An 11834-nucleotide genomic window follows, 5' to 3' on the forward strand; every position below is an offset into this window, starting at 1 on the left:
GTAAAATTGAAGTTTCAATCTTATAACAACTTTTCTGTATTATTAGGCCACCCCAAGATCATTCTCCGTGATAACAAGGGAGAAATTTCTCTATGCTATTATGGGTGAAATTTGTATATATTTATTACTTTATGCTACGGTGTATGTGAGTTAACATGATTTACTTATATTTTTACTCTTTGATGATATGTATTTAATTTTTAAGCTAAGATCCTTACATTTTTTTCATATGTAGGTGAAACTTATATATTTATGTGTACCTTGGATGATATAGGATCAACAGGGATAAGATGACATAATGATTAAGACTGACCACTGAATTTCGGTTTCGCCCACTGATCGTGAATCTTGATACACTCAATTTGAAAGATGTTTTGAAGGTATTGACTTTTAACAAAGACAAAGAAAATATTAATATAGTACGTTTCGTGAAATTTTGTAAGAAGCCAACCGATATTTTTAATGATTCTAAAATCTGATTAAGCTACACATTTCATGTCAATTATATTAGTTATAGTACATAAATTAGGTATTTATCATAACATATGTTAGCCAAACGACGCATTGTCGTTTTATGTTTAACTTTTGACCAATATAATGTCGTTTAAGCCTCTAATTTAGTGGGCTTTCAAATGTCGTTTTAGGTTTAATTGGAAAGTTTTAAACTGTCGTATTAACCTAATAGAGTTAGTGGGTCTGATAACTTAGTTGGCTACGTTGTCTAATTGCATGGATGTACCCGTGTAATTGTGTATTAATCTGCGTAATATTGGTTTGGGTTTCATTTCATCATCTATTTTCCTATGGTGTTACGAAGGTACTAACTCATGCAATCACTCCTTTCAGCTACGATTGAGGTATGTTTTTTTTCGATTGTTATTTATTTTTATTTTTTTAAAATTTCTGTAGTGTCTTTTATTTAGTTCAAGATGTTGATATTTTTGAGTTATTAACATTGTTTGGGTTTCTTTAATGGTTTACTAACTTTGATTCAACTGTTGTTGGTTTGTCGATCTAGGTTTTTAATCTGCATTTGCATTCTTTCTTTCTTATTGCTTTTTGTTAATAGGTATTGTGTTTGGAATTTATTTTCATCCTTTTGGTTTTCAAATTTTAGAGTGTTTTTTGGATTTTTTTTTTTTTTTTTTTTTTTTACAATAGCCTTCCTTTAGTAGCCTTCATTAAGTCACTGTATTTTAATTGTTTTTTATAGGTATTGTGTTTGTAATTTATTTTCATCTTTTTAGTTTTTAAATTTTGGACTGATTTTTGAATGTTTAGTTTTTGTTATAGTGTTGCCGTTGTTGTTGAGCTTGATGTGCTCAAAATCTTGCTTTTGTAAAGCTATGGTAATATATTTAGGTTGTTACTATTAGTTACTTATAGTTTTGATTTTTTATATGTGAAATTTGTTGCCCTGTGCTAATAATGATTTTCTATAATGTTTATTACTGCTGTTGCTATTAATGGGATATTTTGTTATCATTGTTTGCATAAATTTTATGATTAATACATTTTGTAGTGTATTGTTAGTGACTCAGCAGTTTAGAAATTGTGCTGATCAATTATGTGAGTTACAGGATGTTGTGACAACACTTGATGGTGATAGTGTTAGCGCTGTTTGTAATGTGCATCATTGTGTTAGTGCTTTTCATGATGTGCAAACAGATTGTTGTGTTACGACTGATTATACAGCATCGATATGTGATTCTGTTCAACTACTTGGGTGTATTTGAAGACTTACAAATGGTAATTCTTTTATGTTTTTTTTATAATTAATTTCATTCGATTTCTGTTAATGTTATGATTATGATTCTTATGTACATTGTAGATGTTGCATACTTCGGAACAGTTATTCGTTGGATACCAGATATTAAATAAAATGATTGTATTTATTTATATTTATTATACGTACTTGTAGTTCTTTTTTTGTTGTGAAAGATGATTGTCTAAAAAGAATCATTAATTGCCCAAAAAGAATCGTTATGGGTCAAATGGGTGGTGAATATGGTTTAGCTGAAAAACATAAGCATTTGGGAAGTGAAGGTTATTTCAAGTGATAACTGGTAGTGGAGAAAATTATTTATTGGAATTGGAATGTTTTAATTGAAAAGGGACCTCTCGAACAACATAATTAGTGGTCCAATCCCTTCTCCACTTGGTGATTTGGAACATCTCTTAAAAGTGTAAGTTTGCTTTATCAAATTATATTTTAATAGGCTTTCTTTATAACTTGCTCATACTTTTTGTTGAATAACTACAGGAATTTGAGCCGCAATGAATTAACCGGATATCTACCAGTCGAGTTTGGCAACTTAAGAAGTGTTATGGATATGTAAGCAACCATACATGTTTAGCAAGGTTTGTTTCAAGTTTCAACATATTGATTACATAAAGCATCTTTCTTGCAGAGATCTTTCCTATAATCGTCTCTCCGGGATATTGCCTCAAGAACCATTTGATGCAGCTTATGGATTGCTTTCTAATATAAAATTTATTATTGTTTATGTTTTTTTTATTTGTCGTTCTTTAGTTTAACTGTTGTTGGTTATATGTTGCTTTACTGATTTGTTTCACTTCTCTTATTTGATCATTAAATGTTGAAACTATTTTGGGCTCAGCTGGTTCTGTTGTCACCAATAATGTCAATGGTACCATATCGTCTTTGTCCGGTTTCAAAGAGTCAGTTGTTGGCGTTAACCCTCGGAATGTTGGTAATATTTTGGTTTCAGTTTGTTATGTCTTATTATTATTGTTATTATTGTTTTTTATGTAGGTTCTTTTTTTATAACTGAATTTTGGTTGCTAATGTGTGCTTTGATGATTCATTAGTGTCTGCAGTGGTTACTTTGATTGGTCCTGATCAGAATGTTGGTGATGGTGGGCCTGTTTGTGTTCGTTGTACGTTTTGTTATGTATATTCTTTTATAAATACTATCTGCATTGGCTATTTTTCGTATTGTTTTTTTGTTTTTTTACAGTTATTTATTTGTTCGTCCCAACCCTATCACTAATGATTGACTTATGTCTAGGCCTGGGAAGTCTAACGGAGTCCTCAAACGAAAATGTTGATCTTGACAAAAAAGTGTGGTTTGTTTGTTTCAGCATCGATTTACCTTCAACTTGCTAACCGGTGCGTAATATCAGGTTTGCTTCTTTATGTTCACTGTATGTTTTGTTTTCCGCGTTACAATTTTGAATAGTTGTTTTCTGAATTGTTGTAATTGTTGTGTGTTTTATAAATGTTGTTGCTCATGGGTTATGTAGATACATACATAGTTGAATATGTAAATATATATGTAGCAGCTATATGGTTGTTGGTACGTAGATGGTTGTTTAAACACCTAGGTTGCAACAACTGTCTGTTGTGATTTGTAAACATGTATATAGATGGTTGTCTAAATGGCAGCCCCCAACAATATATACTTGTAGTTGCAGTTGAAGTCATACTTCCATAGCAAATCCTATAACATCTACCGATATGAGTTGCATAAATTATAGACATATAGTTAAGATAAGATGGGTTTGTTCGTGTATATTGACCATTTGACCCATTTTGGTTATATGGTGTCAAATTGAGCATTTATTGATTTCAATCCATCCATTGTGATTTATTAAAATTATATACTTTTAAGCCCACTGTGCTAAAAAAGATGGTTTATTATTATTTTTGTTTATTAATTAATATAGCTTTGGTTCTAGGTGATTGACCTTTAGACTGTGAAGTCTCATGAGTTTGTTCAATATGGGTCAGGTTGCGTTGAGAATTTGTACTCTTGCTGACTATTGTGCGCAGGAAATTCACGAAAGGTTGACGATTGTGGTAAGTGTTGTATGATTCATGTTGATACTACATTTAGGTATATGATTTTAATATGAATTGTGCCAACGGAACTCGCGAAGGGTAGACGATTGTGGTAAGTGTTGTATGATTCATGTTGATAGTGTATACTACTTTTCGGTATATGATGTTAATATAGACAAGAATTTGGGTTGTTATTTGACAGGTTGCAGGTGGCGATGGAACCGTTGGAACTTCATAATCTTTATCGCTTGAAAGTGAAGAAACACCTACAGGTATATTCGATAGTGTTGGGCAAGTGAACCTTTGTTGTTTGGTTATCTTAGTATCATTTTATCTTACTGTCTCCAGTTACGTGTGACAACATTGATGCTTCACCTTTTGAGTTTATACTGTTGTCGGGCTGCGGTGTCAGTGAATGAGTCACCCGTTATATGTATCTTTGTTTCTCTTCAACTAAAAGGTATGATTTATAACTTTATTACCTTAATGAGCTATTTTCCTTATGGTTGTTTTGAGTGTTCTATTTTAAGTAGCAATCTTTTTTTTTCTAATATGTTAGTGCGTAACGATTTATTTCTTTCTTATGGCTATTTTTATTTCTTTTTGTCGTATTTGTGTCTTAAATTACATAACATCTGCCTATTATGAAAAGCTAGTAAAGGATATGGGTTGCGACAACCCTTATGAACTTCCACTCGCAATTCAAAGTAATAGAAGGAAACACACATTTTACAGTTTCACTAGAATTAATTAGAGGTTACCTAGAGTTCATTGTTGACAAGGCAGAAAACAATCTATTTGAGAGCACACTGGAGGAAGTCTAGAGGATGGTTTTATGTGAAATGGTATGTGATACTTTTATGGACTAATTACTTTAAATTTATTAGTATATCTCTTTCTTCATATGTTTGAACACCAAAAAACGTACATTGTAAGTGAATGATTAAGGAAAAATGTGTGTTGATATTATATCCCACAAAGCTTTCCTGTAAGACCCTGATCCTGTTTCAGTAGAAGGGGACGCCGTCCAAATTTTAGGACGCCGTCCAGCAAAGAAAGGTGGGACGCCGTCCAAGATTTGGGACGCCGTCCAACATAACTGACGGGCCAGCTGTTAGTTTATTTTAAAAAGGGACAAATTGGTAATTTCACTCGGGTGTCGGTTTGGAGCTTTCAAAGCTGATCCATTGGCCATTTGTAGATCTCATTCACCCACACAAACACTCTCTTCAAACTCTAGTGAGAGAAACTCATTTTTAGTGAGAGAGAGCTTGATTTGGAGAAGAAGGAGCCGGATTCTCGCCAAAGCTCGGGTTCTAAAGTTGTTCATCTCGTTCACGGCTACGTTGTGGTAGTATTGGTAAGTTCAAACTCCGAATTTCATTTGTTAGAATTGATATTCAAGTTAGGGTTTGAGCTTGATTAGTTGTGAAACCCTTTTAGATGATGAAGTGGGTTTATGGTGACTAGTTATTGTTTTCACATGGCGAGTTTTGGGTTGGTTGACGTTTTGGCCATGATTAGGCTTTGATAATGGGTATAACCACTAGTGTTAGTGATTATGGAAGTGTTGAAACCCATTTGAGGGTATTTGGTTGATTAATTTTGAAATGGGTCAAAATTAAGGTTTATGTGTCAAATTGGGCGAGACGAGTGGTTAACACTTGTGTTCGGGTTTAGTTGGCGTATTAGGACCATTCTCACGTGTGTTAGTGATTATTGGTTGGTTTGGACGTGGTTTGGTGCTTGGAAATGCAATGGGTCGAAATTGCACTAAGTGTCGATTTGAGTTGGTTTGTAAATCCACTCTAATTGTGTTGTTGCATTTGTGATATTGGAATAGGTACATTCCATCGGCGAGTTGTGGATTATTCGGTAGAATTCATCAAGACGACAAGGTGAGTGTTAATATCCTATGTGCATATGTATGTGTAGGATGGGTGCGGGTCGGGTGAAGTGGTTCTCGGTTATAGAGCTCACTTCACATATAGGTGGATTTGATGGACTTGTGTAATAGGTCCAATTGACACGGTTGTGCGTTTTGGTTGACCACCTTTGGCGAGGTGCACACTTTGTGTGTACATTATCACATATGCTTGTTATGTGGACTATACAACCCCAAAGGCGAAGGGTTGGTATTGAGTTGTGATTGGAGAAGTAGATCACGTGTGGATGCGGATTCACGATGACGGATTCACGATGACTCGTGTAGTTCGGTCATCTTATTGAGGTAGTGATCTCGTGTGGTTGCGGATTCACTAAGGCTCGTGTAGTTCGGCCAACCTCGATGTTGTTGTGGTATTGAAGATAGTAATCTCGTGTAGATGCGGATTTACTAAGGCTCGTGTAGTTCGGCCAATCTTCATTTTGGTATTTTGGTAATTGACTTTTGGTATTGGGTTAAGGGGTTAACCTTGGGCGTTTTACGCTTTATTGTTGTATTGTTGTGATGTAGCTAACCCTCCGGGTGTAGCTTATTGGCGTTGTACGCATCGTCGTTGGTGTACTTATATTGTTGATGTTATTAGCTTGTTATATAGCGGTTGAATGGTATGCTTAGTTTGCCTTATACTTGGATGCCCCGGTATGTGATATTTGATTATTTGTGTGGCGTGTCCATTTTATGCATATATATGTATGTAGTATATTCTCACTCACTAAGTGTTAGCTTACCCTCTCGTTGTTTACATTTTTATAGATTTGCATGGATGCGGTGGCTCGGGTGTGACAACCCTGAAATTTTTGACCAAATTTAAACTTTATCTTTAAATGATTTAACGTTTCCGACACGATAAGCAAAGTCTGTAAAGTTGAATCTCAAAATTCTTGAACTATTCAATTACCTTTCGATTGTTCTCGACGATTCATGAACAATTATATGTATGTATATATATATATATATATGTACAAGTAAAAATGACTTTGCTACAGTAAAACACTATTTGCTACAGTAAAAATGACTTTGCTACAGTAAAACACTATTTGCTACATTGAAACACTATTTGCTACAGTAAAATCGTATTTTGCTACAGTGAAACAACTTTAATATTTTAAAGATTAATCATTTCTAAGTCAAGCCGAAAATTAAATGAGCTTAATATGATATTAACTCATTAAATCTGTATTACATCTGAAGAAAATATACATACATATATTTTCATAAAGACGGTAATAAAAATTCTTTTGTACAAAATATTAATTGTGAAATCTTTAACGGGTAGGTAATACTCGGGAAATATATAAGTTCACAATTAATATGTTATACTGAACACTAGATTTATGAGCCCGTGCGTTGCACGGGGACTAATCCGTAAGCATTTTTGGTTTTTATACTTATATATGAAATAACGATATTATAGAAAAAATGTCAAAAGTACTTTTAGGGTTCAGTTGGTAAAATATGTATTTGTAAACAACACATATTAGTAAAACTTTGATACTACATTAGTATAACTTTGATACTGATAACAGCTTTTGTACATTGATCGAACATATGTCTCCTTTGATACTTAGTCAGTCAGGCCAGCCGATCAAACTTTAGCATCTTTTGTATTTTCAACTTACACTTTTGTATTTTCAAACTCCATGCACTAAAAGAAACACCTCTATACATTTATTATAGGTAAATTTGAAGTGGTTCAAGCAAGTCAAACATATTTTTAAATCACCCAACTCGTATATTCAAAATATATAAAACATCAAAAGTCAAGGTTTTTAATAACACCTCTCATAAGTCTTGTTATTTCATATTCGAACTCACTGATATAAATGAAGTCTTTTAATCACATCACATATCTCATACAACCAATAAAGTGGGTGTGGTCAAGACCCTCACCCAACACATAGTGACAAGTAACAAAAGTTACTCATTACCCAACTTATTTGACCTGCCCATGTTTTTTAAGAAATAAAAATACTTCGACACACTTAAATAAACTAAAAAAATTACATATTTACATTAGGCAAACCTAATGGGGAGATTAATGGACATTCAAGTCCTTACAAATTACAATTCTTACTAAATCCACTACAAGATATAAAATAATACATCCAAAATTTGAATGCAACTCATTACAAAAAAGAAAGTCAGAAAGATTGATGTAGTTCATTCCTTTACCTTGGTCAATGTCTTTTAGGGCAAATCAATTAATTTCATTCCTTTACCTTGGGCAATGTCTTTTGGAATTGTGTACTGCAAATAAAAAACATAGAAGGCTATTATATTCATCGACATCAAGTATATATATACTTGTATAAAGAACACATGGAGGTACCAAATTTCAGATAATCAAGGTTTAAAAGTTTACAACAATGAACAGACACATGAAATCATGTCAGAGGTGGCAAGACTAATCCAAACTACAAAACAGAGATCGGAAGCCATATTGAACTGATGCTCATCAATTAATTTGGCACACACTAAATCATGCTAATTGAGTATTAAGCAATTCGGGACAAACACCAGACTTAGGCTTTTCTTATTTTGCCCATCTCTACTAAAACTTGCTACTTAATCTCACAAAACTAAAAAGCTAAAAATCATCTATTCATGTAACTAAAAATAATAATAATAGTAATGTACTTAACTAGTATCCAAATCAAACATATCTAATTACAAATTAAGCAATGGCTATATTTAATTGAGTATTTTTATTCGAAGTAGACACAAATGTCATGTTTTACTTGCCATATATGTGTAAAAAAAAAAATTTAGCCTGTGCGTTTTACCGAGTAATTGCTAAGCGTGTTTGAAATAGGAAGACAAGAATTACAGCCGTAAATACAAAAAGAATGTATAATAAATCATTCAACACTTTTGAGTTTTCAAACAAAGATTCTTCTACTAAAGGTGGTAATTTTTACCCATTTACAAATGAACAGATTATTTAGGTTGTATTTTATCTCTAATGAACAGATTGGACAAGCGAGTGTTATGGGATAATGTGTTCATACCAAAAAGTACCCCTTATGACATGTTATTTAACCCAAATGACCCGCCCATTTTGCAACCTCTAAACTATGCGTTTTAATATATGTTAGTAATTACTTACCAGATCATTTTGAAGCTGAGGGAAGAATATCCAACGCAACCTCCTTGAGGGTTGGCATCTCATCTTGTTGATGCACACAAACATATCTACTTCCCAATCTTCTAATTACCTTCCATGACCCGGGTAACACCTAACTGGATTGTACAAATTAGGAAGGTTAGAATTAAATAACAAATCATCATTATTAATACGCTATTAGTAAAATGAAGGAAAAAAGACAACATTTAGGAAAAACAATCTATGAATTGTATGTGCAGATGAAGTGCAAAAAGTAACATATATATAGATATGGGTCGATGGTTATATGTTTGATCCCACACTGGTCGAATAAAAAATATAGATAAGATTGCAATGGGTAAAATTTGCTTGAAAGGTACCCAGAGTGTATTTATAATGCATAAAATCCACGCACGCACGCACGCATGCACATATATATTATTTTTGTAACAATTTATTTTTGATAATCATATACTCTGTATAACTCACTGATTTTTAGTAGATGTTTTAAAGAATGGATTGAAGGTGTTTATTGGTCAACCTTAGTTGACCCTTTGATAAAATTACCTGCATTAATCTCAATGCTTCTGACCTAATGCCCAAGCTGACCATTTTAATTTTCTTGATGTATATCTTTATAATAAAATATATAGTTTTTTTCGTTTGATATATATGTTTCTTATTCTAGAAAATGATGGTATTAATTGCTCTCATTGTTGATGTATGGCAGTACATGTCTTCCTACGACCCAGATGAGGGCCCTTTAATTACTGGTTAAGGAGTTCAACGCTGGGAATCGTCTCTAGAGCCTGCTGATTGAAAACATATACCTGATACTGACCATTGATTGAAAACAAAATCAGCAATTCACGTAATCATTGTTAAATTAAATTTATAAAACTTATATACTCATAATTATATTTCATTTATAAAACTAATATAGATATAGATTAACAAACATACATTGAATTTCATATATGGAAATCGATAATTAAAAAAGCCCTTTTCCATGCGTTTACACTAAATTTTATAACCATAGTTAGCACACAAACCATTTTTAGAAAAATACTTTTTCAAAGTACTTATATTTTTGGTAACACGACTGGGTTTTAGGGTCTACCAAAAGTTACCCGGTTTGAAACGCACAGCTTCAACTTGGCATGAAGATAATTTACATCATAAGTATAAGAATAAACTTCATAACAATCACTACGATTAGAAGATGTAGTTGACACTTTGACCTCAATTAAAATCATACTACCATATGAGAAGTAGGAACACTGTATTAAAAAATCAAAAGTGGGTCAAGATTAACCACCTATGATGTTTACCATGTCAAAGACAGATTATGACAATCCAGCATGGAATTATAAGTTAAAACAACACCAAATAAGGGCATGTGTAAACTTTTATTTGATATAGTTTGATATGTTTATTAAACTCTTTAAGGAAAATTACCTGTGAAGAGCCTGTGAATCCTACTGATCGCTGTGAGATTCAGAACTTTTAAGACGATATAACTCAAGATCAATTATAGGCCTAATTTCAAAAACATAAGCATTCCATTCATTTACACAAGAACTTTCAAGTGATGGAATTTAACTGCATTTTCAATCATGTGAAACAAATAGTATTTACATATACGTAGGGAATACGAAAATATTCAGGTTTAGGGAAAAATGGAAATTACCTTGAGGGAGGATTCTGAGAGTTGTCATCTAGCGTAGCACATAAGTGAGAAAGACGGACAATGTAGCTCCATCCCTAAATCATTTCCTGTTTGTTATAGAAAATTTTACACCCAATATCTCTGATCAAAAATGGGTAGGCAGAATGTATATTTCAACTAAAGAGCCTCAAACAACTTCATAAAACCAATTTTATAACCACATAAAATCTATGGTTATTATATAGCCGATCAATAACTAAAATTTGGCGTACACTAAATAAAGTCAAAGCTATCAATTACAGTACACTAAGTCATACCGAAAAATGTAGCAGCTGCGACAGTGATAAAAGACATTTTGATCAGGTCAAACTACAAATCAATACTTTCACTAATTTTAATATGTTCAAAATTTTAAATTAATAAAATTACACAAAGAATAAGCAAGGAATCAAAATAAAAAATTAAAAAAATGATCTCATCGTCTTTTAGTCCTAGAAGTTCCCCGAAATCGCCATCTTACCTGTTATTATATTTGACAGATTATTCTTTTGAATGAGAAATTGATATACTAAAGTTAGCAAATAGAAATTAATGAAAATGATATGCTGAAATTAGTAAAAAAATTGATGAAATTAATATACTAAAGTTGAAATACTAAAATTTATATACCTTCAGTCACCTGCATTCCGAACTGAAATCCACCACCAAACAGTAGAAAGTCATCACCACCATTAGGGTTCTGACCGATTAAAACACACTAATGAATGTTTAGAGGTTGAAATCGGTTGAGACGTTTATAATCAAAATAAACACAATTATTTTGAACACCATTTAATCTGGTGAAGACGAATAATAAGAACAGTGACGGGATGGTTGCCCGGAGATGGTCACGGCAGATAAGACGACGACGAAGACAACGATAGTGGTTTTGACTGAGACGGTTGCCCGGAGATGGCTAAAACCCTATGCATATGAAGCAGTGGAGGTTGCCATAGGTAAAGCGCCAAAAACCCTAGGCAAATGGAGGAGCGGTGGAGATTGTTTTAGTCTTCTAGAGATAAAAAGTGAATGTAGCAAAACTTAGAACCCTAATTTTGAAATGAATGAAAGAGGAATCGAGGATATGGATGAAGAATGATGATAACTGCTCCGTGAATGATGCTGTTTTAACCTAATTCAATAGTTAATTAAAGATATTGAGGGACACGTGAAAGGATCCGAAACTAATCATCCGGACGTTGTCCATATTGATTACAAACGAATTACAATAGTTGATAACATTGCGAGGTACTTGCCCTCTATATGATACATC

At 32.9% G+C, this 11834-nt stretch overlaps 1 long non-coding RNA gene across 5 annotated transcripts; it reads left to right on the forward strand.

Moving 5' to 3' along the window:
- The first annotated feature begins 252 nt into the window (after window positions 1–252).
- Window positions 253–6625, forward strand: LOC139862530 (uncharacterized). Of its 5 annotated transcripts, XR_011764212.1 has the most exons (12): window positions 253–380; window positions 818–857; window positions 1581–1749; window positions 1832–2186; window positions 2264–2335; window positions 2412–2714; window positions 2842–2901; window positions 3033–3147; window positions 3755–3823; window positions 4008–4077; window positions 4154–5165; window positions 5649–6625. It is a non-coding gene; the product is annotated as an uncharacterized lncRNA (long non-coding RNA). The 5 variants fall into 5 exon arrangements; XR_011764213.1 differs by having other exon boundaries at window positions 1581–2186; window positions 2833–2901; XR_011764211.1 differs by having other exon boundaries at window positions 1581–2186.
- The last annotated feature ends 5209 nt before the right edge of the window (window positions 6626–11834 follow it).

This window comes from Rutidosis leptorrhynchoides, chromosome 8 (assembly GCF_046630445.1).
Source record: "Rutidosis leptorrhynchoides isolate AG116_Rl617_1_P2 chromosome 8, CSIRO_AGI_Rlap_v1, whole genome shotgun sequence".
NCBI lineage: Eukaryota > Viridiplantae > Streptophyta > Magnoliopsida > Asterales > Asteraceae > Rutidosis > Rutidosis leptorrhynchoides.